The sequence below is a fragment of the Petromyzon marinus genome, chromosome 24, assembly GCF_048934315.1.
Source record: "Petromyzon marinus isolate PM22_M1 ecotype Great Lakes invasive population chromosome 24, UKy_Petmar_22M1.pri1.0, whole genome shotgun sequence".
NCBI classification, from domain to species: Eukaryota; Metazoa; Chordata; class Hyperoartia; order Petromyzontiformes; family Petromyzontidae; genus Petromyzon; species Petromyzon marinus.
The window spans coordinates 10420351-10444792 of record NC_133690.1 but is presented as its reverse complement, the minus strand read 5'-3'; the positions used below and the strand labels follow the sequence as shown (position 1 = coordinate 10444792).

At 46.6% G+C, this 24442-nt stretch overlaps 1 long non-coding RNA gene across 1 annotated transcript; it reads right to left on the bottom strand.

Annotated features, from left to right (window-relative positions):
• Nucleotides 1-4635: 4635 nt before the first annotated feature.
• Nucleotides 4636-22980, bottom strand: LOC116945534 (uncharacterized). Its single transcript, XR_012945203.1, has 2 exons — nucleotides 21852-22980; nucleotides 4636-5074 (listed from the first exon to the last, which is right to left on the bottom strand). It is a non-coding gene; the product is annotated as an uncharacterized LOC116945534 (long non-coding RNA).
• Nucleotides 22981-24442: the final 1462 nt, after the last annotated feature.

Genomic DNA, 24442 nt, shown 5'->3' with positions numbered 1-24442 from the left:
ATGCCATGGTGGTGAGATGTTACCTACTTCACCAGGTATACAGGAGGTCGTGGGGTTCGACCCTGACGCCTGCTGTATATTTGGAGTTTGCGTGCCTCTCTCCCCCCGTGGTCACGTATATATTTTTTTCTCAGCCTGCTCCGGTTTTTCCCTCCACATTTAGAATCGACATCACGCGTTTAGAGTATTTGGCTGCGATGAATGTCCACGTCAGGGCGGGCTTGGTGAGGTGGGAAGGGCGGTAGGACCGGTTCCTATGTCACTCGCCACTGATGTTGGCAGAGGCCGGCATTAAAATTCAAGTTCGCAGTGCAGTGCGGTAAACACTGCACCGCCACTCCACCCCCTCCCCTCCCCTAGGTGAACTCGGCCTAAAATGGGTATCAGTTACAGTAGCAGAGAGACAAAGGCTGCTGAGGATGTTAAATGCCCAGCCCACCGCCGCTTCGTGTGCCATGCCAGCCTTAATAGACGCTCGCGAACAGCACCTGCCCCCTCATGTCTATGTGTGTGTACGTCGGACTTCGTTCGCACCGTACGTAGCCACCCGTGCTAATCGGAGGTACGGGGGAAGGACAACTAAACGAGACGCAACAACAAGCAGTTCTAAAGAAATGTATTTTAAATCTAGATTTAAAAGTGTATAGCTCCAGTTGCTTCTTAACGTCGGAAGGAAGAGCGTTCCAGACGGCCGCAGAAGCGCATCTGAAAGCGCGCGATGCGGTGACCGTCTCTTTTCGATGGTTAGCCCAAAAGCCGCTGCGATGATGGCCAGAGTTCGCGTGATGGTTTGTGGTCTTTGACGAGATCATCAAGGTATTGTGGTTCATTTTTGGCAAGAACTCTGTCTATACTGCTCACCGAAATGTGGATTGTCGGCTTTGGGGCTGTGTTCCCTACGTGTCGGCATGAAATCATTCTGTAAAATTATAATAATCACGTGTGCATTTATCAACAACACTAGTGTTTCTCTCCCAAGATTTCAAGACCAGGTGATTGTTGACATTGTTTAAGTTAAGAGAAACGCACTCGCCAACGCTACGGATGTAAGCGAGAGGTTTCCACTCTTCAAACCCTTTTACTTTTAGCGTAACCGGTATTCGAAGTAAATGCATTAAATAGGTTTTTTGGGTTAGATCGCGTAAATATAAATGTGTCGTTAAACCCGCCACCACCTGACACAGCCAACTAGTAAGGTTTGTCACGTAAACAGAACATGTCAATTCGTTACTAGTACAGTACACCGGTGTGTTGGAGAGCAAATCCACAACATTTACATTCTATATATATATTTTTAAAAACCTATATTATGGATTATATTGGTCGCGAAATCCTACGTGTTAAAAGTTCTAGTAAACTTTTCAAACTCCCCCCCCCCCCCCTTCTCAAAATATTCAAAAGCGATGTAATTTTCGTTGTTAAAAGTCCAAAAGTGGTAAATGGGTGTAACAAAAAAAAAGATCAGCAGCCCACCGATTAAATCAGTCACGAACTGCGGCTGATAAAGAGGTACTGTGCACTTTGTTGAAGTAAGATGTGTTGACATTGTTATCGGACGTTTTGTGACCGGTGGGAAAAAGGTGGCGTTGTCATCGCCGTGCGTCAAGTTCGGCAACAATGCTCTTTGGGTGCGTGACAGGTCAGGCAGTCTGGTTTACGTCAGCGTGCCCTCCGTGCGGTGCTTCGTCAAGGAGCTCTCGCGATGTTTTGTGCGGTATTGCATCGACATTTGACTGTGTTGGTGAGAGCCGGTGCGGAAGGTGGCATTGTGGGGGTGTAAGGGCGAGGGATGCGGTCAGGTGACCCGAGGGGGGCTCACAATGTCCATGTCGGAGCCACTAGTCCGAAACCACTGAGATATCCTGGGTTACAATCCAGGCAGCTACCTGCGATTAAACCGGTTTTGCAAATGTAGTGAGTTGATGTGCTTATCTCTGTTGCGAGGGTAAAATAAATATATAAAGTTTGGGGTTTCACCGTATCTGGCATATTCCGTGTATGTAAACTAAGATATACGAACTTGCAAAAAACACTGTGCAGAGCCCTCTGCGGTAATGTGTGGGTCGTCCTACTTATTTCAAGACATTGGCAAGCGTGGAAGAGTAGGCCAAAAATACTCTCTAGTGCCCTCTCCAGTGGAGGCCTTTCTGCCAGCAGTGGCAAGAGCGATTAGTTGGCAGGCTGCACCTTTACCTTTGTTACGGAGTTATGTTCGCACGTTAAACTTATTTCACACTGTACGTAGCCAACCGTGCTAATCAGAGGTGTGGGGGAAGGACAACGAACTAAACACAAAAAGCGGTATAAAAAAAAAGTTTTCTATCTAGATTTAAAAGTGCATAGCTACAAGTGGCTTCCTACCATCAGAAGGAAGAACGTTCCAGACGGCCGCAGGAGTACATCCGAAAGCGCGCGATGCAACGGCCGTCTTAGGATGTTGAGCCAAAAGCCGCCGCTGCGAGGGTGACCGGAGTTTCCACGATGGTTCATGCTCCTTGACGAGACCATCAAGGTATCGTGGTTCATTTGTGGCAGGCGCTTTGCGTGTAATGAGCGAGACCTTTAAGAGTATTAGGGAGCTCCATCTGGTGTTGTATGAGAGAGGCCTTTATTGTGGAGACTCCAGAAGTAGATCTCTTGACCTGTGTCATCTCCGACGTGGTGTTTCGCCGTCTGAGTGAGTCTCAGAAGGACCGGCTTGACAATAAAACTCCCAACAGTAGCAACTGCAATGATGTAGTTGTATAACAATACAAGCAATACAAACGTGAAAACATGAAAGAGAAATTGGGTGACGTTTTAGTTCTATGATCAGTCGTGTTTTAAAACCCACATCTTTCACTAATTGGCAGTAAATATTAAATCATTTTGAATCGGTGTGCTTAGAGATTACAACAGAAGTGATAGTACAACAACAATGGTATTTTTCACGGTTTTTTTTTGCAAAAGAAACGCTCACTAACACGGCCAAATCGCCCCCCCCCCCAAATATTACCAGCAACTGCCTTTCCACCAACGCACGATGGGCCCCGTGAATTCTGTTGTTTTGTTTGAGAACTGCGAGCGTGATGGAGCAGCGTTGTTTTTTTGTCGCCGTCAAACCGCCGTGTGTGCGTCTCGTCTTGTCGGCACCGTGGAGGGCCTCGTGCGAGAGTTTCTCCTTGGACTTGTGTTGTTGTTGTTTTCTGTGCCCGATGTGATGCGGCCTCGAATATGAGAGTTTTTTTCTGATACGCGCGAGACGCTGGACATTCCAAAGCACTGGACAGTTCCATGCGGAAGCTGGTTTAGCTCTTGGTGGATGTTGTTCCAACACGTGCGTTGTTTTCGCTGTATCACCCTTGGACAGTGTGCAGAAAACGATTCGGACAAAGGTGCCTTGCGTCTAGGTGTGTGGACAATTCTGACAATGATATTCACAGTCCCTTGTCAATTCACTGGTGGGTGAAGGCCTTCTCAAGCCGTGTCGTGATTGGTGCTCATTTGATTATACTTCACCGTGCTGGTCAGGGTGGGCTCAATCAATGTTTTAGTTGTCACACGTAAAGTCCCGTTTAGGCAGTTACCCAGCTATTTTGCAAGGGAGATCTGCACAGAGCAACGACGTCAAAGCGATCCGTACGGAGAAACGGGCAACAGAATAGAACAGAATGCGTCAGAGGTCCGGGCAGAAGTATTGCGTAAAGAACAAATATTAACACACTTCACAATTTATGGGTTGGTTCAAGAGGCAGCTGGTGGTGGGGAAAGATCGATTCGGATAAATCTCACCGCTGACGTTCGGAATCCAACTTACTTTTCCAAGTGCGCGGACCACTGCACAACCGCCACTCCTCCGAACAAACCCATTTTGCTAAAAAAAGACATTTAAATACGAATGGAATGGTAAAAAAAACACATTTAAATAGAGGGGAGGGGGGGGTACAATTTCTCCATTCTTCACGACACCGGTTTGTGTGGGTTGGTGAAATCGTTTCCCTGTGCAGGTGCTTAGGTGTCTTGTTACATCACAGAATGGTGGAGATGTTGGCGACAAGCTTGCGAAGGCCCTCGTCCAGCAGTCGTCAGAACACGCCTGACGATGTTGAATAATTCAGGGTACATTTCGATTTAAAGCTTTCGTGACTGCAATGATTAATCTTCTTTGGTTCTTTCTGACTTTACCGAAAGAACCAAAGAAGATAATTCAGGGTACATTTCAGCACTTGGATTTGTTTTTGTTCAATTTAGTTTGTTGTAAAAAAAATCTGTAAGAGTCAACAATGTATCGTGGGTATTGTAGTGAGACAAATCATGCACCTGTCAATTAAATGGGTATTATTTAAAGCCTACGTGTTAAACTAAATGGGTATTGTCTGTTTCAGGGGCGGAGCCAGGATTTCAGGCCGGGGTGACATTCAACAAATTTTAATTTCAAGAATGATTAGAGAGTCAGGCTGTTGAACTAGACGCCATTGGTTGGCGACACACTGACAATGCAGTTGCACGGAGTCCGCCAGACCGAGTGTCGTACACTTACACGCAGAATGTCACCCCTGTCACCCCCCCTGGCTCCGCCCCTGGTCTGTTTCGACTTTGGAGCGCGTGTGGGCGCTTCTATCGCCGATGGATATTTCCAGAAGGACGCGTTGTGTGTGCCACAAGCAAATTGTGCCTAAGGCACGTGTGGGCGCACACGCCTCGTGTTATACAGCATGAGGCATTGAGTGTTTTTTTGCGAATGTTTATTTATGTTTTGTGTGTTTTTTTGGTAAAACCACCCCTGGAAGCCAGGTGGCCATTACGTAGCCAACATCTGCCACGTGTGCGAGATTTGAAAATGGGGCATGAACTATATTCACAACTGTTGTGCACACAAATCGTGAAACAATTTCTCATTGCATTTTTTTTTGCTTGTTTGTCCTACACGCGAGCAGGGTGAGTGTTTTTTTTGTTTTTCTTGGAAACCGATGAAATGTAAAGTTTTTCCGTCTGCACGAGCGGTCGTAGCGGCTCCTCCGACGCGTGTTTTGGGTTGTGGCACGTGTTGTCGGCCCTGATGTCCGACGTTTCCCTCCACGTTGCCGGGGAGCTTCTGTAAAGAAGTGGAATGAAATGTTGGACATGATGCCAAAACCAAAATGTAACTTTTTAATTTTACCAGGTCAAATTTCTACCTGGCTAAAATGTTACCTGGTAAAAATTTTACCTGGTTAAAATGTTATCTGGTCAAAAAAATTACCTGGTTAAAATGTTACCTGGTAAAACATTTTACCTGGTTAAATGTTACCTGGTAAAATGAAAAATTATTTATAGCTTAAAGCCCACTGAGCTCTTTTTTAAAAGCGACCTGGCCACGAATGATCGTTCAAAGAAGTGGCTTATCATGTGAATATTTATAGCAGCCAAATACTCTAAACGCGTGTTGATTTTAAATGTGGAGGGAAAAACCGGAGGACCCGGAGAAAAATCCACGCGACCATGGGGAGAGAGACACACAAACTCCAAAATTTTCAGCAGGCGTCAGGGTCGGGATCGAACCCACGACCTTCTGTATACCTCGGCAGGTAGTTAACATATCGCCACCGTGTCGCCCCCAATGCGCCTACAACCTGAAAGACATCAAGAGAGCGCTTTGCAGCACAACCTTACGCATTCCACGGTCTGTAACGTCATCCGGTGCCTGTCCACGTGTGTGTGTGCTGCTCAGCTCGAGTTCGTCGTCGTTTGTTCTGCAACTCGCATCATATGCCTTAGGTGCAATGTTCTCAAGTGTCGCACGTTCGCTGGGAAGGGAATTGCTCCGACACTACATTTTTTTTTTGGGGGGGGGGGAGGTAGGGGGAGTTTGAGATCGGCGGTCGACGCAGATGCAAACGCTTAAGCGACTCGGCGGTGAGGATCCCCTCTCGCCCTCTCGGTGCCCGCAATGAAATCGTTGCGACAATGAGGAGCCCGGTCGTTTCCAGTTTATGCAAAGAATATGCAAATGTCACGCGCAGGCTTTATGAAAATGTGCAAAGCACAGACGAGATGATGGGGCATGTTTACGAGAGAGTACAAATGAGACGATAATTATTGAATCGCGATACCAAAAAACAGTCTATAAGTTGTGGCGGGGATAAATCATGACGGCAAACTTGATAAAAAAATTCACCTGCCTCGCACGAGGTGTAAAACGCCATACAATATCGCCACGAATACAGAGGCAGTGACGCCCCCCCCCCCCTTCCGCTGGCAATTGATCAAAACAATAGTTCAATGAAACTACAACCAAAATAGCCCCCCAACCCAACCCCTCCCTGCTGGAATCTGTTTGATTTGACTCTCGCAAACTCCAGCCATTCTCACGTCCCTCTCTGGCCAAACTGGTGCATCACAGCCTTCTCCATGACCCTATCGCCGCATATTTTTGAACTAAACGTAGTTGTTATTTTATCAGGTAAGGCCCACTGAGCTACGTAGCTCTTTTGCAGAAGCGACCTGGCCATCACAAATGATAGCTCAAAGAAGTGGCTCATCATCACGTGGACATTTATAGCAGCCGAATAGTCTAAGCGCACGTTGATTCTAAATTGTGGAGGGGAAAATCCGGAGGACCTGGAGAAAAATCCAACGCGACCACGAGGAGAGAGACACGCAAACTCCAAATATACAGGCGTCAGGATTGGGATCGAACCCACGTCTATATCCCTGCCCTGCGAGCCGATATAGCGGGTCATTCTGCAAGGACCTTCACGTTGCACTTAGAGAAACCAAATGCTCGGTGGGTTACACGGTCCACATGCAGAATATACTATAACGGACAGCTTTTTGCAAATTATAACTCAGAAAGTGCTTTATCATACAACACCAGGATTTGGCCCATTCTTTTCTGCTGACCGCACATGTTTAATCTGTTTATTCTTGTACTGAAACGCCTGACACTCTGTGCCATGAGAATAATATTAATAATAAGCAATGCATCAGAATTTCGTAGCTTTCTTTTGTCGAACCGTGCCTGAATACAACTCAGCCGAATCACGTTAAGATTTCCAGCGTCAGACTATCACGATTGTCCGTACGACGTTACTCTGAAAATGTGTTCTTGGTGCAGTGCCTAAAGTATAAATGCACCCACAGCTTGTTTGGGTGAGAGCTTTGATGAACAGTAAATACACCACAGCAAGACAAATCTGAGAGTACTCACAATCAGCTAAATCAGGTTGCATTCTGCTGTCACGTGATTCAAGTTTTCCTGTCATGGCAGTTATAATTACCCTCATAATTTTCTATAGATCGATAACTAAAGTTTAATTTGAATCAAGGGAATAAAAGTGGCATTTAATGAAACAAATGAAGATACTTTTCTACTGTTATAACCGGATTTTCTTGTAGGAATATACCGGTAAGTGTGAACGATATCGGGGTATATGAACCCCAAAAATTGGTTTGCTCTGGCTGTTGGAGTGTCATTCTGGAATGGTATTACCAAGTCACATGTATCCGTTATGACAATGTCCCTTATGCAGGAAAAAGCCTCGCTTAGATTCAACACTTTTTTGTCGGATGGTCCTGCATTTGGATGCATTGGGAATTTCACTGCACATGCGTACCTACACATGCGTGCCCCTGCCAAAGGTTAAAAACAAAACGACCTAACTATGATGTAGACTTGATCGTAAATCAGTTCAATTCAGTTTATTTTGGTATAGCCCTGTGAGCCATTCGACTCTTGAATCGGGTGCAACCACAACAAACAAAAAAAACAAAAACACGAACAAGAAAAACATCTTAAAGTGACTATGTGACTGTGCAAACAGAAAATCCATGGAAAAAAACTGCAAAAATATTCCTGAAAAAAGCACCGTACACCAACGCTGTGTGCAAAAATCCCAGTGGGATGCAAGTCAAACAACAACAGCAAAAACTTAGATTAAGGCCATCAGTCTAACTCCGTGCTACAACAAAACAAACATGTCCAAACCAAAAAACGTTTCCAAATCACCAAAAAATAAAGCCATAATTGCAACGTAACAGTGAGCACAAGGACTGTGACCGAATTTTTACAATAAATTACATAAATAACATGTAACACCAAATCCTAGAGCCACAGCTGGCTGCATGACTTACTCCACAACAACAGAAGCATCAGTCGGAGTATCACATTTTTCAATGCACCTTTAAGATCAGCACGCTAAATCAAAATACAGATAATACTTTGCGGCGTCATCCGGAGCGAAAACATTTTATTTTATTTTACGCCAATGAATAGCAGTGGCAGCTGGGGGTGTACAACTCCTCTAGAGCAGTGTTGAGAGAAGATCTCATTGGTAGCGATTCAAGTTGCAGTTTATTGGCAATAGCATTCCAGACTCTGGGGGCATCAATAGCAAAATGAAATACACTGGCACCTTAACTAACGCTCAATGTGCAAGACATTGAAAGTGAGAAAATCCGTGTGTATATGCAAGCGTCTTGAGTTATGGGTGCACGGTGACTGGAGTGGTGTGAGGTGACGTGCAGGCACACGATGCCTCACACGGACTCTCTGCGCGTGCCACCAGGGGCGAAGGCGCCATTGTTTGGGGGGGGGGGGGGCGTCGTCGGGGTCGGGATTACCCCCAACATGTTTGACTTAAAAACTTTCGTGACTGCAGGAATTCATATTCTACGGGTTATTTCGGTAAAGTCACGTAGATAGATAGAACAAAATAATACAAAAGAAAGTTAATTTTAAAAAAAATATATCACGACGTTTCGATCGCAACACAGGCGACCGCTTTTTATTATTTTTTTCTATCTACGTGACTTTACCGAAAGAACCAAAGAATATGTACCCCCAACATGTTTGGGATTGGATCCTCTGTGAGGATTGGGCAAAGTCATGACCACTCCATAGACGTGGCCCTTGGAGAGACAGCCACAACAATTTGGATTTTTAAAAATCGAGCTATTTTTTGAGTCTGCAGTTTTTCCTCCGTTCCACACGGTGACAATAACAAAGAGTACACCGATTAATTATGGGACGTTTAAATCACCCCTCGCGCACAATACAGCCGGCTCAATACTGAGCCGATAGCCAGCAGTTGCGCAGATAGATTTAGTATAATTATAGCGAAGTAGGATGAAGTCGGAGCGGGGGGTGGGGACGAGAGAGTAGGACGACTCTCAACTTCCAAAGTGTGCCTGTGGCCCCTGGCGAGTTCTGTATCATGTGACTTGAGTCACTGTCTCGGCGTGCTCGCTTTGCTTGCTTTGGCAATTGTGCGGGATTTTTTTGTTTATAATTGCGTGCGTGATACAATTATTGGTTGAAGGAGCTTTATCAAAATGAGTGACAAAAGTGTGGTCCGCTCCCCTCCCCCCCCCAGAAGCGAGCCCACGGTGCAGCTGTGGCTACCGACTGCTGTCAGTTAAAAAAATATATATTTAGTGCAGTTGCAAAGCAATTGTCGTAAAGACAAACACACAAAGACAAAGATCCCCCGTGTAACCTTCACAGACTGTCGGGGCAAGTGCTGTTAGCGAGCACCTATGGAGGCCAGAACAGCACACGATTGGGTGGGTTTTGCCAGCACCACGCCCGGCCGCCTTTGTCTCCCTAGTGGCGATGTGTTTACGCACCGCACCAGGTATTCATTTGAGGCGGAGTCGACCTAGGGGAGGCCCAGGACCGGTTCAGATAATCGTCACTGGTGTTGCCCGTGAACGAGAATAGAAATCGGGTCGCCGAGTTCGTAGCGCAGCGCGCTAACCACTACACTACCGCTCCCCAAACCCACACAAACTCAACAACACAAACTCAACACACACACAAACTCACACACACAAACTCACACGCACACAAACTCACACACAAACTCAACAACACAAACTCAACACACACAAACTCTCACAAACAAACTCAACAACACAAACTCAACACACACACAAACTCTCACAAACTCACACACACAAACTCAACATACACACAAACTCTCACACACAAACTCAACACACACACAAACTCAACACACACAAACTCACACACACAAACTCACACACACACAAACTCAACACACACAAACTCACACACACAAACTCACACACACACAAACTCAACACACACACAATCTCACACACACAAACTCAACACACACACAAACTCACACACACAAACCCAACACACACAAACTCACACACACAAACTCAACACACACACAAACTCAACAACACAAACTCAACACACACAAACTCACACACACAAACCCAACACACACAAACTCACACACAAACTCACACACAAACTCACACACACAAACTCAACACACACACACAAACTCACACACACAAACTCACACACACACAAACTCAACACACACACAATCTCACACACACAAACTCAACACACACACAAACTCACACACACAAACCCAACACACACAAACTCACACACACAAACTCAACACACACACAAACTCAACACACACACAAACTCAACACACACACAAACTCAACACACACACACACAAACTCACACACACAAACCCAACACACACAAACTCAACACGCACACAAACTCACACACACAAACCCAACACACACAAACTCAACACACACAAACTCAACACACACAAACTCAACACACACAAACTCAACACACACAAACTCACACACACACAAACTAAACACACACAAACTCAACACACACAAACTCAACACACACAAACTCAACACACACACAAACTCAACACACAAACTCACACACACAAACTCAACACACACACAAACTCACACACAAACTCACACACACAAACTCAACACACACACAAAGTCACACACACAAACTCAACACACACAAACTCACACACACAAACTCACACACACAAACTCAACACACACACACAAACTCAAACACACACAAACTCAACACACACAAACTCACACACACAAACTCACAACAACAACAACAACAACCGCCATTCGCCACTAAGTGGCGGTGACGTCACCACGACGCCTGTGCCAGGCTATGTGCACCCTGAGGCCACGTGAAGTGTCGAACGCCCGCTGGCAGGAGGTCACGGGGCAGACCCAGGTGCCACGGGTCGACTGACTGAGATGACTGGCTGATGCACCACCTGTGCCCCCTACTGTGCCAACCTGCTGTGCTTTAGCCACCCGGCGCTCCGCTCGCTGTTGTGAGCGTCGCTCCTCCGCCCTCCGTTGTTGTTGGAGGGCGACTGCCTCCAACTGCCCAGTAGCATCCTTCACGAGCCTCCTCCACAGAGGCCGATCTTGACACCGCTGGTACCAGTCATCGGCAAGTCCACTCAGCTCCACGTCCTCCTGTACCACATCACTCCATCTCTTCTCTAGCCCATGCCGCGCCCGCTTAGCCCCCTCAATCCGGCCAAACAAAAGCTGTTTCGGCATGCGGTGGCTGGGCATTCGGGCTACATGACCCAGCCATCGCAGCCTTGCCTGCCGGAGGAGCTCACCGATGGGACCCTGCCCAGATCTTTCAAGGATTTGTGAGCTCCTCACACAATCCAGTCTGGTTAAACCCAGGATGGATCGTAGGCAGGTCAGCCTAAATGTTTCTAACCGGCGAAGATGTTCCATTAGGGGGGTCCACGTTTCGCAAGCGTAGAGAAGGGAGGGAATGACCGTGGCCGAGAAGACCTGAAGCTTAGTGCGGAGCGACAGACCAGGTAGCTTCCACACAGCGTTACGCAACCGATGAAAAGATATTGCCGCTCGACTGATTCGGAGTGAGACCTCTGCTGTTAAACTGGAGCCAGTCATAAGCACACTGCCCAGGTATGGGAAACTCTCCACTCTCTCCACAACTGCCCCATCACCGATTGGGAGTTGTGGGGGTGGAGTGTCCGATGGTACAAAATACCCAGGCAGGTGCTTAGTTTTGGTGGGGCTGATGGTAAGGCCCCACCTCTTAGTGGCACGCTCCAGTCTCAGCAGCAGCGTCTCCAACTCCTCCTCTGACTGAGCAGCTATTACCAAGTCATCAGCATACATAACGTGGTTGAGCAATAGGGAGCCATCCCTTGACCGCACCCGGGCATCGATTAGCCTCCCATTATATCTGTACCATATGGAGATTCCCCCGGTACAGCTATTGAAGGCTTCACGAACTACGTGGTCAAAATAGATGTTAAATAATGTGGGAGCCAGAGGACATCCCTGTCGCACCCCAAGGTGTACAGGGAATGGCTCTGACTCCCGGCCACGTAGTTTTACCCGGGCCCGCTCACCATCATGAAGGTCCTTAATGATCGTGAGCAGAGGGTCAGGTACTCCAAAAGCACGAAGAACGACCCAGAGCCCAGGCCTACTGATGGTATCATAGGCCTTGACCAGGTCAATAAAGCAGAGATGTAGGTCTTGTTGGAATTCCCTACACCTCTGCTGTAGCAGACGGACAGAAAATATGGCATCTGTGCAGGACCGCCCTTTCCTGAAACCGCATTGGGGCTCCGCAAGCCTCTCCTCAGCGTGCCTGGCAAGGCGATGCTGAATAATCCTTGCCAGGACCTTTCCCGGCACACTGAGGAGTGAGATGCCCCTGTAGTTGTTACAGTCTGTGCGGTCCCCCTTCTTAAAAAGGGGGACCACCAGGGCATCCTTCCAATCCTGCGGAACCCGTCCAGTGGTCCAGACTGTTGTTATGATGTCATATAGGGCAGTCTGTGCACAAACGCCACCCTCCCTCAGCATTTCGCTTGGGAGATCATCTCTGCCCGCTGCCTTTCCTGGTCTCAGACTCCGGATCGCCTTCAATACTTCCTCAGCAGATGGCACCTCAGCCAGCCACTCACAGGGGGTGACTTCATCCAATATTTGAGGCACCGCAGCCTCAGCAGGGTCATCCTCACTATGTGCCATGATGTTTTCCTGGCTGTGGGATTTTCCCTCCCCCAGGACCTCACAGAAATGCTCAGCAAATCTGCGAACCTGTTCCTGGGGGTCGGAAATTGGATCACCGTTTTTTCCCCTAATGATGGTAATAGGTGTGGCGCTGCAGGTTACTTTTTTGATGGAGTTAAATAGCGATTTGTGATCACGGGCCACTGAGGCAGACTCCATCTCCTCAGCAACCCGCGACCACCACCCATCCTTGCAGCGCCTCACAGCTCTCCGAACCTCCGAGCGAAGGCTGCGGTAAGCCTCCTCATTCTCTGACGTGGGATTCTGTAGCCGATGACAGTGGGCCTGTCGCTTTTTCTCAACCATCCTGAACAACTCCTCTGTCATCCAGGGTGTCTGGGGAGGTCTGGACCGCGTACCCAAAGCAGCCATTGCAGCTGCATGAGTCACAGTCCTAAACCTCGCCCATTTACCCTCGACATCAGGAGGAGTCGGGGACGATGCCAATCCCAGCCGCAAGCGATGATGAAATTCTCGCTTGCAACTTTCATCAGATAACTGAGACCAGGCCACTTTAGGTTGGAATGGGGTCCTAGGTGTACACCCACCACCGGAGTGGAAGAATGGCAGGCACATCTTACAGATGACTAGTCGATGGTCAGAGGGCAGATCAGCTCCACGGTAGGTCCTGGTGTCAAGGACATGGGCTCGCATTCGCTGGTCCGTCACTATGTAGTCCAGCAGATGTTCTTGCTTGGACCCGGCATGCATCCATGATGTTGTGTGGATGCGCCGATGCCGGAACAGCGTGTTGGTAATTACAAGCCCATGGGCTGCACAAAAATCTAGCAGCCTCCTACCGTTGTTATTGAGCTGATCTGGCCCATGCCCTCCAATCACTCCAGACCAGGTGCCAGTATCATGACCAACTCGGGCATTGAAGTCACCCAACATGATGACTCTATCCCGAGGGGCCACTTTAGCCAGCACCTGTGACAGGAGGTCATAGAAGGCATCTGACTCATCGGCTTTGCCTGCATCCCTCCACGGATGTTCATCTTCGGTGGGGGCATAAGTAACCACGACCACCATTCCTCGCCTCCGGTTGATGGGAAGGCGAGCCCAAAGTAGCCTGGGGCTTACAGCTTCCCACACCTCACCGCCACGCTCCCACGCCCCCTTCATTCTTTTATTCAAAAGAAGACCCACACCCTGTTGTTTGGCAGTCTGCTGCCCCGAGTAGAGGACTGTCCACCCCTCATGGTGGCAGGAGCCAGAGCCGGTCCACCGGACCTCCTGAATGCCGCATAGATCCAGGCGGTACCGGTCCAGCTCCCGACTGAGGAGTGGCAGCCTCTCCTCTGCAGTGAGCGTTCGAACATTCCACGTGGCCACCCGTAGTGGCTTTTCGTTGTTTCTGGAGTAGCCCCGAGGGTAGGTATTCAATCTCCTGGCTCCGCCAATTGGGGTTTGGCCAGGAGACGTCATAGACGCCTGGCCCCCCGGGGCCTCCGGCACAAGCTTAGTTGTTACATATTTCACTTTAATTCGTGGTTTTGTGGTAATTAATTGAAGGTGGAGGGGTTACCAGCCCCTCGCACCCGTCCAGAGCCCCCGTTTAGCCCCTGTGGTGGACACATATGCCATGAGGGGAGGAGCCAATCAAAATTGGAACTCCCCCCACAGCACTGTCCACGACAGAGTTGCCCGTCCGGCACCGCGAGGAGGTAGGGGGTTGTTTTGCCGGACACACAAACTCACACACACAAACTCACACACACACAAACTCGCACACACAAACTCACACACACAAACTCAACACACAAACTCAACACACACACAAACTCACACACACAAACTCACACACAAACTCAACACACACACAAACTCACATACACAAAAACTCACACACAAACTCAACACACACACAAACTCAACACACACACAAACTCACACACACACAAACTCACACACACAAACTCACACACACAAACTCAACACACACACAAACTCACATACACAAACTCAACACACAAAAACTCACACACAAACTCAACACACACACAAACTCTACACACACAAACTCTACACACACAAACTCAACACACACACAAACTCAACACACACACAAACTCAACACACACAAACTCACACACACAAACTCAACACACACAAACTCACACACACAAACTCACACACACACAAACTCACACACACACAAACTCACACACAAACAAACGCACACACACACAAACTCACACACACAAACTCACACACACACACTCAACACACACACAAGAGCACGGACGCGTTAACGAGCGGGTGTGTGTATCTGATTGCCAAGAAATATGTTCCCGATCAACAATTGACCAAAATATGAACATGAAACAACAAATTCGGTGCGTACTGTTGGCTGTGACTGTCGTCGTAAAATTGTTTTAAATACACTTTCTTGGGGGAAAAAACTTTGTAAATTATTTTGTATTGTAATAAATTAATTTAAAGATGGCGCTGTTTCTCAGTTTACTGTTTTAATTGTTGCTTGATTAAATGAATTCATAGCCAATTCGTGTCGGTAAAACCGGTTATTTCACTCATTACAAGTCTGTGCGGTAGTTGTGAAGAGGTTAATATGACTCGTCCTGAGATTCCAGCCTCCTGCTTGTATAATCCCCCAAAACAGCTGCCCGTGTTATTTAATACTTTTGCACGCAGAGAACAGCTTGAGAAAAAAAAAGCCTCGTGAGAATTGATGTGTCTGTTTCATTTTGTACAAATAAAGGGCTTAGGAAGTCAAGACCTTTCTTAAAAATACTTTTGTTTACATAACTTTACTAAACAACACCAAGACATAGTGTTCTAATGTTACATTCGTATTCTATATGTGACATTTACACCACTGCCCTGGAGCGCTCCACTTGCTGAGCATAGTGTGGCATTTTGGACTGATATTGCAATCTAATTTTGGTTTCGGTTAATGTTTATACCAACGCCGTATATTCTGCCATAGATTTGTCCCGGGTGTATTTTTTTTATCCCAGAAGCTCCCATGCGCTAGAGACTGTTGTTTAAATAGGCCCTAGCTCAGTTTTAGAGTTCATTGAATTGCAAATCACTGTTACACTGAGTTAATGGAGCTTAAAGAATCGCCGTCTGCACGGAGACTAACACAGGGACCTCTGACAGCAAACAGGCTTTCGCTGATTTTTTTTTTTGTAAAAAGAAAACAGTTGGTACATTGAGATGGTCTGCTGACCTACAGGTCAGAGCACCGAGCTAGCCGACAACCACTTTGAATCCAGGCAGCCTCCTCCTTGACGAGGCTGTCTTCTCGAGATGTCGTGTGAGTTGACGACCCTCAGCCCAGCCACCAATGACCACACACAACAACAGCAACAACAACCAAAACCCCATCACACTACATTTGTATCCTGCACTTCATTCGGCTTAAATTCCAGCTCTAGCATGTTCGCTATCCCTTTCACTAACCCGCGCGAACCATCGTGGTGAAATACGGACAGTGATCTCCCCACGGTTGACACGGCACGGTGAGGCCGTCAGCCAGCAGTGAATTGTCAAAGCGCTCTCAATTGTATTCACGTTATTAAATTAAACATTACACTGCAGCCGGTACGATTTACGATTGCAAACTTCGTTCGCGTCCGAGTTAATTATTATTGAGTGAATACATTTTTTTACTTACTCATTGGTTTTTTCGGTAAAGTCACGTATGTAGAAATACAATAAAATTATATTCAAACAAAAAACAATCACGACGTTTCGATCACAACGCAAGCGATCTTCATCAGGTGTCAAGAACAAATCACGGAGGTAAATACAACAAAAAGATGAGAGACGAGAATTCAACAAACCGGAAAAAACATTATGTGAAGCACATCCAGTCAGGCCAACAACACAGTTAGACACTTCCTGGCGGACCACGAATTTCAGAAGAGTGTTAAATTTTTATTATTGCATTGTTAAAGTTCTGCATATACGCGATGCCCTCTGGTGGTTACATTTGTTGCTGCTGCAGTTTATTTTTGGGGGTGGGACTCGAGCAAAGCTGCGAGCAAGGCGATTAGTGGGCAAATAAGGAATATTTTTAAAAACTTTTTTTAACACGCTTTTATGAAATGTACTAGTAATGGAAGAATTCCACGACTCCAGGAAGTGGCCCCGAAGCTTGCCACAACGTAAGGGGGACCGTGGGCAATTACAGCCAACGTCAGTTGAGCGTGGACAAATTAGACCCAAGACGCAACATAACATATAAACATGTAATGTCTTAAAATGTTTACTTTTTATGATAGAATATAGTATTGTCATAAGTATGACATAAGTATACCAAGTTTGCAGTCGATACGACATTGGGAAGTGGGTTAAAATTGAGTTACAATATTTGAGGATACAACAACAGACAGTGAGTTAAATGAAAGCGTGTTAAAAAGATCGTCAGACCCCAAAAATGGGCCATCTGTGGATAGAACTCGAGTTGGTGCTTTCGTGACTGCAGGAATTCATCTTTGTTTTTTTCGGTAAAGTCACGTAGAAAGAAGAAAAAATAAAATTACATAATATACGACGTTTCGATTGCAACACAAGCAATCATCATCGGGTAGAGGAAACACATATCCGCAGATATATATACAGACCTTAAGTAGAGGGAATTAACACAGATATACCAGGGGATACAGAGAGACGGAGCATCCCACTAAATCAAACAGGGTTTAGCAAAATCTGTGGATGTTTTCTGTCATGTCATCGGTATAATAAGTTACTGATTGGCCTTGTCGGGTAGTGGAGGGTTTCGACACATTTATACTTTCACGATCTCACCCAAAAAACATCATTATGAAGGTATAATAAGTTACATCATGCATCATGGGACCTCCGTTGCCAGTACCAAAATATAAGAATAGGTTTTTTCCCCTTTTTTCTGGCAACAAAACTTCAACCTTTTTACAAGGAACCATGTCTGCATTAACCACAATACTTGTGGTCAGAATGCAAACAAAAACACACCCTCTTGACAATATGATGCATTGTCTTTGAAACTGATTGGTCCACACCAGAGACGGCTTTCTTTGGAGCCTCGTCTCAAACGGTGTTGGACCAGAGGACGCCATTGGCGCACACAGCACAAAGACAATGCCACTATCAGAGTAATGAGAGCTCGGGGCGAGCAGCTCCATCATGGGACCTCCTTTCTCGTATTATAAGTTGTTTACATATTTTAAGATCGCTATGGTGGCTCCGTGGTGAGATGTTGACTACCTCACCTGGTATGCAGGGGGGGTGTGGGTTCGGTGCCGACACTGACGCCTGCTGCTGTATATTTGGAGTTTGCATGTTACTCTCCCTGTGGTGGTCGCGTGGATTTTTCTCCGGGTCCTCCGGTTTCCCCCCCTCCACAATGAGAAACATGCGTTTAGAGTTTTTGGCCGCTATAAATTGATAAGCCACTTCATTGAGCTATAATTTGTGGCCATGTTGCTCGGCGGGCCTCACTTGATAAAATAAAAGTAGTTTAGTTTGAGTTTAGGTAGCTTAGGAGGCAGAGCAGTCAGCCGGCACCGCTGACATCCTGGATTTGAACCGAGGCAGTTGCCCATGTTTAATCCGGGTTCTTAAGTGTCACGAGTTTGATGGCCTTCCGCATGCCCACCGTGCAATGCACTAATACATCACATTTTAATATGTGTTTGACTTAATTTGTCTAAATTCCACCTCTGTGACTCAAACATGTCGGCTTTGTAGACGTGAGATGGGCAATTATGCAGTCCATTAAATGTGCGCCACTCACGTGGATAAATACGACTTTTATTTTTAAGTGACTTTGGAAGTAGTTATGTGATATCATCCTCCTGGGCCATTCTCCGACCAATATAACTGCTGCTGCCCGACTTTTTCTCATGTAAGTTTGGGAGTTAAATCGGATAACTAGTGTTTATTCCCAGGATGCGGTGTCTATGTTCAAGAGAGCCCGACATATGTAGTTGATATTGATGTTTTAGGCTCTTGCATGACCTTAGATAAGCCATTAACATCTCATTCCATAAAGGGAACAGTAAGTCGTCTTTTGTAAAAAAAAAATACTTTTTAAAACACCCTGTATATATGAATCATTGCCTATAAGGATCTTCCAGATCTCACCACTGGAAGAGTGTAGAGTATTTGAGGCCCGATGCATCTTAGGGTTTTTAAAAAAAGGTCAACGTAACGTTAACATCCATGCTCACTACATACAATCTGAACCTGGAGATGATGGAGCGCACAGAGCACCGTGTGTGAAACTCTCAACGTGCAGAGTCGTAAGGCGGCCAGCAGGTGGCAGTATAGTAAGTAGGTGGCTGACCGAAAGTTGTGGTGCGGGCTGGGGGGGTATGGTTCGCATTTTAATATATAAATGTCAGTTATTGGAGTCGTTTGACCATACTGAACCACACTGGTCAGTGCAGACTTGTGAAGGGGCGAGGGATTCAAGACCAGTTTTGATATCGCTTGCCAGTGGCTGGGAATCGAACTCAGATCACTGGGTTCATAGCGCAGAGTACACACTACCGCACCATACATCGGGCAATCGCCTCTCACACGTGTGGGGTTTCTCTCGACATGACAGTTTCCTCAAACACACAAAATACTCAACGAAGAAAAGGCAATATATCCCAAGGTGCACCCTCCTCTCAGAGGCCTCTTTAAATAAATACTAACTCTTGTCAATTACTGAGATACGTGTGCAGCTATGGATATTTTCGTATATATATTTTTTTGTTTTACCAATTTTCGTTTTACGTTCTCTTGAGTTGTAGCTGCATGAAACATGCATCAAAATTGGGGGAGGGTTTTTTTCATTAAAAAAATATCAAATAATATTTTGAAACGTGAATAACAGCACGCTAAAGACCGTCATTCATTTCATTTCTGCAAGGGAAAAAAATAATAAGAAATAACTGTTATGAAGAAACAAAAGTTTGGGAAGGTTTTCACATGTTTGGGTGTTTGGAATTTTATACCTACGTGATCTTACCGAAAGAACCAAAGAGTATGGATCCCTGCAGTCACGAACACTTCAAATCGAGATTGTTTGGAATCTGTAATGGAGCGCCCGTTGGCTTTATTTATTGCTACCAAACAAACAAACAAACGGGACTCCACCCACGCCTCCGCCACTCCCGTTGTCCAAAAGTCCTTTGAAGAACCCGCGTGGCTCTTCACAGCACAATGGGAACACATCACGGGCACGAGAGGCGGTCGTAAAAAATATATATACACAGATATGTGCGCGCCTGGTTTTAGAGGGCAGAGGGCACCAAAGTGTAGAGGAGGCAATTAACCCACGAACTGCTTACGAGTTGAAGGACGTAAATCAGCGGCGCTTCTTTCCACACACTGCTTTAGCAGCACCCTTTGCTCTTCACCAACACGCCACCACTGCCGCGTCATACCTCACCACGCTGGTCACTGCTGATTTTGGTGAAATCGGCGCCCACCATCGGTGCCGGATGTCGTTCACCGCTGATGATTTTTGACGTGGCCGGGGAATCAAACTCGGGTCACGGGGTTCATAGCACAGGTGCGTAAATCACCGCACCAACCTTCGTCCCCCCCCCCCACCATATACTCCCCCCACGATCCATTCTCCTCTTGAATTTTATCAATAAAACAAAGTATTCTCCCTGCCGACATGAGTGTGGAGCAGTGTCGATCTCATCTCCACTGGCAGCCCTGAGCCAGCAATGGAAATTCCGCATTCGCCTGATGGGGAGAAGAGTCTCTGTATACCAGCATGCATTGAGTACCTGCTGAGGTTGCGAACAGAGCCCTTTCAAGTTTTTTTCAAGTTTCATTTATGAGGTATAGCCCTGTGAGCCATGCGGCTCTTAAGTCGGGTGCAACCGCAACCAACAAAATATGAACACAGAACATCCCAAAGCGACGACGCGCAACAGAAACATCCTGGAATAAACCAGAAAATATTCCACACACACAAAAAACGTATTAAAACGCTGTGTGCAAAAATCACAATGTGATGCAAGCCAACAACAACAACTATAAGACAAATTTTGATTTAAAGCTTTCGTGACTGCAGTAATTCATATTCTTAGTTTTTTCGGTAAAGTCACGTTGAAGAGAAACAACAAAATAATAAAATATATATAAAACAACGTGACTTTACCGAAAAAACTAAGAATATAACTATAAGACAATTTAGATTAACCATATGTTTTTGAATCACCAAAATAAAGCTATAAAAAACAATGTAACAACAGTAATCTTAGGAACTGTAATTTTAAATTTAACAATAAACGATATACATAACACATACAATAAAAACCTGCAGCCATAGCTGGCAGCACGACACTCCCAGTGTATGATGTGTGAGTGAGTCAGCAGCAGAGTGAGTGAGTGTATGATGTGCGAGTCACTGTATGATGGTTGAGTCCGTATTAGGTTGAGTGAGTGTATGATGTGTGAGTCAGCACATGATGAGTGAGTCAGTGTATGATGTGCGAGTCAGTGTATGATGAGTGAGTCAGTGTATGATGTGTGAGTGAGTCAGCAGCAGCGTGAGTGTATGATGTGTGAGTCAGCGCACGATGTGTTAGTCAGCGCATGATGAGTGAGTCAGTGTATGATGTGTGAGAGAGTCCGCGGCATTGTGAGTGAGTGTATGATGTGTGAGCGAGTCAGCGGCAGTGTGAGTGTATGATGTGTGAGTCAGCGCACGATGTGTTAGTCAGCGCATGATGAGTGAGTCGGTGTATGATGTGTGAGCGAGTCAGCGGCAGTGTGAGTGAGTGTATGATGTGCGAGTGAGCCAGCACACGATGAGTGAACCTGTGTATGATGAGTGAATGGGTCAGTGGTTGTGCGAGTGTATGATGTGTGAGTGAGTAAGCGCATGATGAGCGAGTCAGTGTATGATGTGTGAGTGAGTCAGTGTATGATGTATGAGAAAGTCAGTGTCGGCTCCCTCTGCTCGCGCGTCGCCCCCTCCCCCCCCCTCCGGCTCCGTCGCCCACCTCGAAGTCCTGCTGCGAGATGTAGCCATCACGGTCGTGGTCGTAGTTCTTGAAGACGGACTCCACGACGCGCTGCACGTGCTTGTTGATGGTGGCCGCGTCGGGCTTGGGCGACACACCGGAGGCCCACTCGGCCATCACCACCGGCTTCGAGGGTGTCAGCGGTGTTGATTTTGGATTCCGCGGTTCCCTCATCAAGGAGAGCTCGTAGATCTCGTCCTCCATGTGGTACAGGTCCAGGGACAGCAGAAGACCCGGAGAAAAATCCACGCAAACTCCAAATATACAGCAGCAGGCGTCAGGGTCGAGATCACACCCACGACGTGACGTTAAGGAGTGAAGAAACCCGAACCCCGATGAGATGCCGTGCGGCCTAGCGCCTCCAGCGGGAAAACGGTCTTCTCTCCGGGCAGTGACGCTGGGCGAGAGCGCTTGGGGGCTCGGGTCGAGGGGATTTGTCCGAAATAAAACCTAAAAACTGTCGGCGAAAATACGCGGCGTGCATTTCTGAGGCAGGATGAAGTCCGCTGAGCCAGACATGGCTGAGATTTGTTCGAAATTAAACTTTAAAACCGGGAGAATAATCTTCACCTAACAACAAGCGAGCGCCCCGACCGACCAAACCGCCATGAAAACCTCAAGGTGCGGTGTGGCCAGAGGCGCTGAGGAGACTGATAGTTGGACATGGTGCTTACCACGTCTCTATCTCAGTCTTCACAATAATTACATGTTTCTTCTTTCTATTTTATAGTATCAGGTAAAGTCCACTGAGCTATTATCTCTTTTTTTCAGAGGCGATCTGGCCACACATGATAGGTCATCGAAGTGTTATTGTGTGAATTTTTACGTAGCAGCCAAATACTGTTATCTAAATGCACGTTTCTAAATGTGGAGGGGAAAACCGGAGGTCCCCGAGGAAAATCCACGTGACCACGGGGAGTGAGACTTCCCAACTCCAAATGTACAGGCGTCGGGGTCAGGGTAGAACCCACGACCTCCTGCATACCAGGCGAGGAAGTTAACATCTCCTAGCCAACGTGGCGACTATTGTTTCATCGCAAGACCATGACAGAAGGCGACAGTTTGGTGAGGCCTTCATTCAGCAGCGGATTGACAATGTCTGATGATGATGGCGGCTAGTTTATCCATAAAGGTGATGAATTGAATCTAGTTTTTTTATATATATTGTAGTATTTGTCGTGGCCAGTAGTGACTGCAGGAGCCGCACGATCCTTTTAACACAGCACACGTAAGAAAGGAAAATCGTTTATTTTGAAACATGCTATTTGATGCATGTCTCGTGAACTTAAGAACGATGTTAATCGATGCATCATTGCAACTCAAATACCATGTTCAGTGTGTGGATACGAAAAAGTACTTGAAGGGTCCCCGTACATATTTCTGTGATGTCACCTTCCACGGGCTATTCTCGAACACAAGGTGACACGCGGCTTTGTGAGAGTTCCGAATAGACGCTTTAATGAAGTGATGCCAGTAGCACCATTGGAATATAACGAGGGGAAAGGATCAACATTTTGAATGACCCGAAGGTCAACTTATCTGATTTTAAGAACAACAATAAATAGGTCCCATGTTGCTCAAGCACTTCAATGTTTGAGTACCCCTAAGCATATCCATTCCTAACGAGCATCAATGTTCGTACCCCAACAGAAGAACCACCCAGTTGTAAGTGTACCCTGCAGACAATGGTCCTGATTGAATCCTGTCATGGTCAGAACATCGCTGAACTAGGTGCAGCCATCTCCTGCCCACAACATGTTCTTCACACTTTTCCTCTTTAGTTATTTAAGTCGCGTTTTGCCATATCCAGCTATTCCCCAGTGGCCCGCGCGCCTTGCAGTGAAGAACAATGTCCCACGGGGCTGTGGTCACCAATCTCAAAATCTCACGGGCGCCACGGTGCAGAGAGATGTTAACTCCCTCGCCTTGTATGCAGGAGGTCGTGGGTTCGACCCTGACGCCTGCTGTATATTTGGAGTTCTCATGTTCTCCTCGTGGTCCCGTGGATTTTTCTCCGGGTCATCCGGTTTTTCCCACCACATTTAGAGACATTTGGCTGCGAAAAATTTCAACATGACAATAAGCCACTTAAGTTGAGCTGTCATTTGTGATAGCCAGGTGGGGTCTGCAAATATATATATATGCAGCTCAGTGGGCTTTACCTGGTAAATAAATAAAAAATAGTTTCAAATAGTTTAGTTGAAAGCGTGGAGCACCACAGTAGTCGCCACTGCTAACCCGCTACCGAAATTCGCCGGCGTCACAGACGGTCACCACAGGGCTGCTCATGAAGCCGTCCGCTGGTTGACTCTGCAACCTGGGCATGAACATAGCCACACGTAGATCATCACAGCCGCTACCATATGAAGAATAAAATAAAAACCCCTGGCAATGTGGTCATCCTAATAGTGACAAACAAACGTCAATCGCCGTTATAAAGGAAACGAAGCGGTCTTATCAGGTGCAATAAATGAAGGTATAATCTAAACAAGGGCATTTTAACGGTGCAAGAATGTTGACAATCTATTAGTGGCGGCTTTTGTTTTGCGCCTGAGTTGCCGACAAAGGAT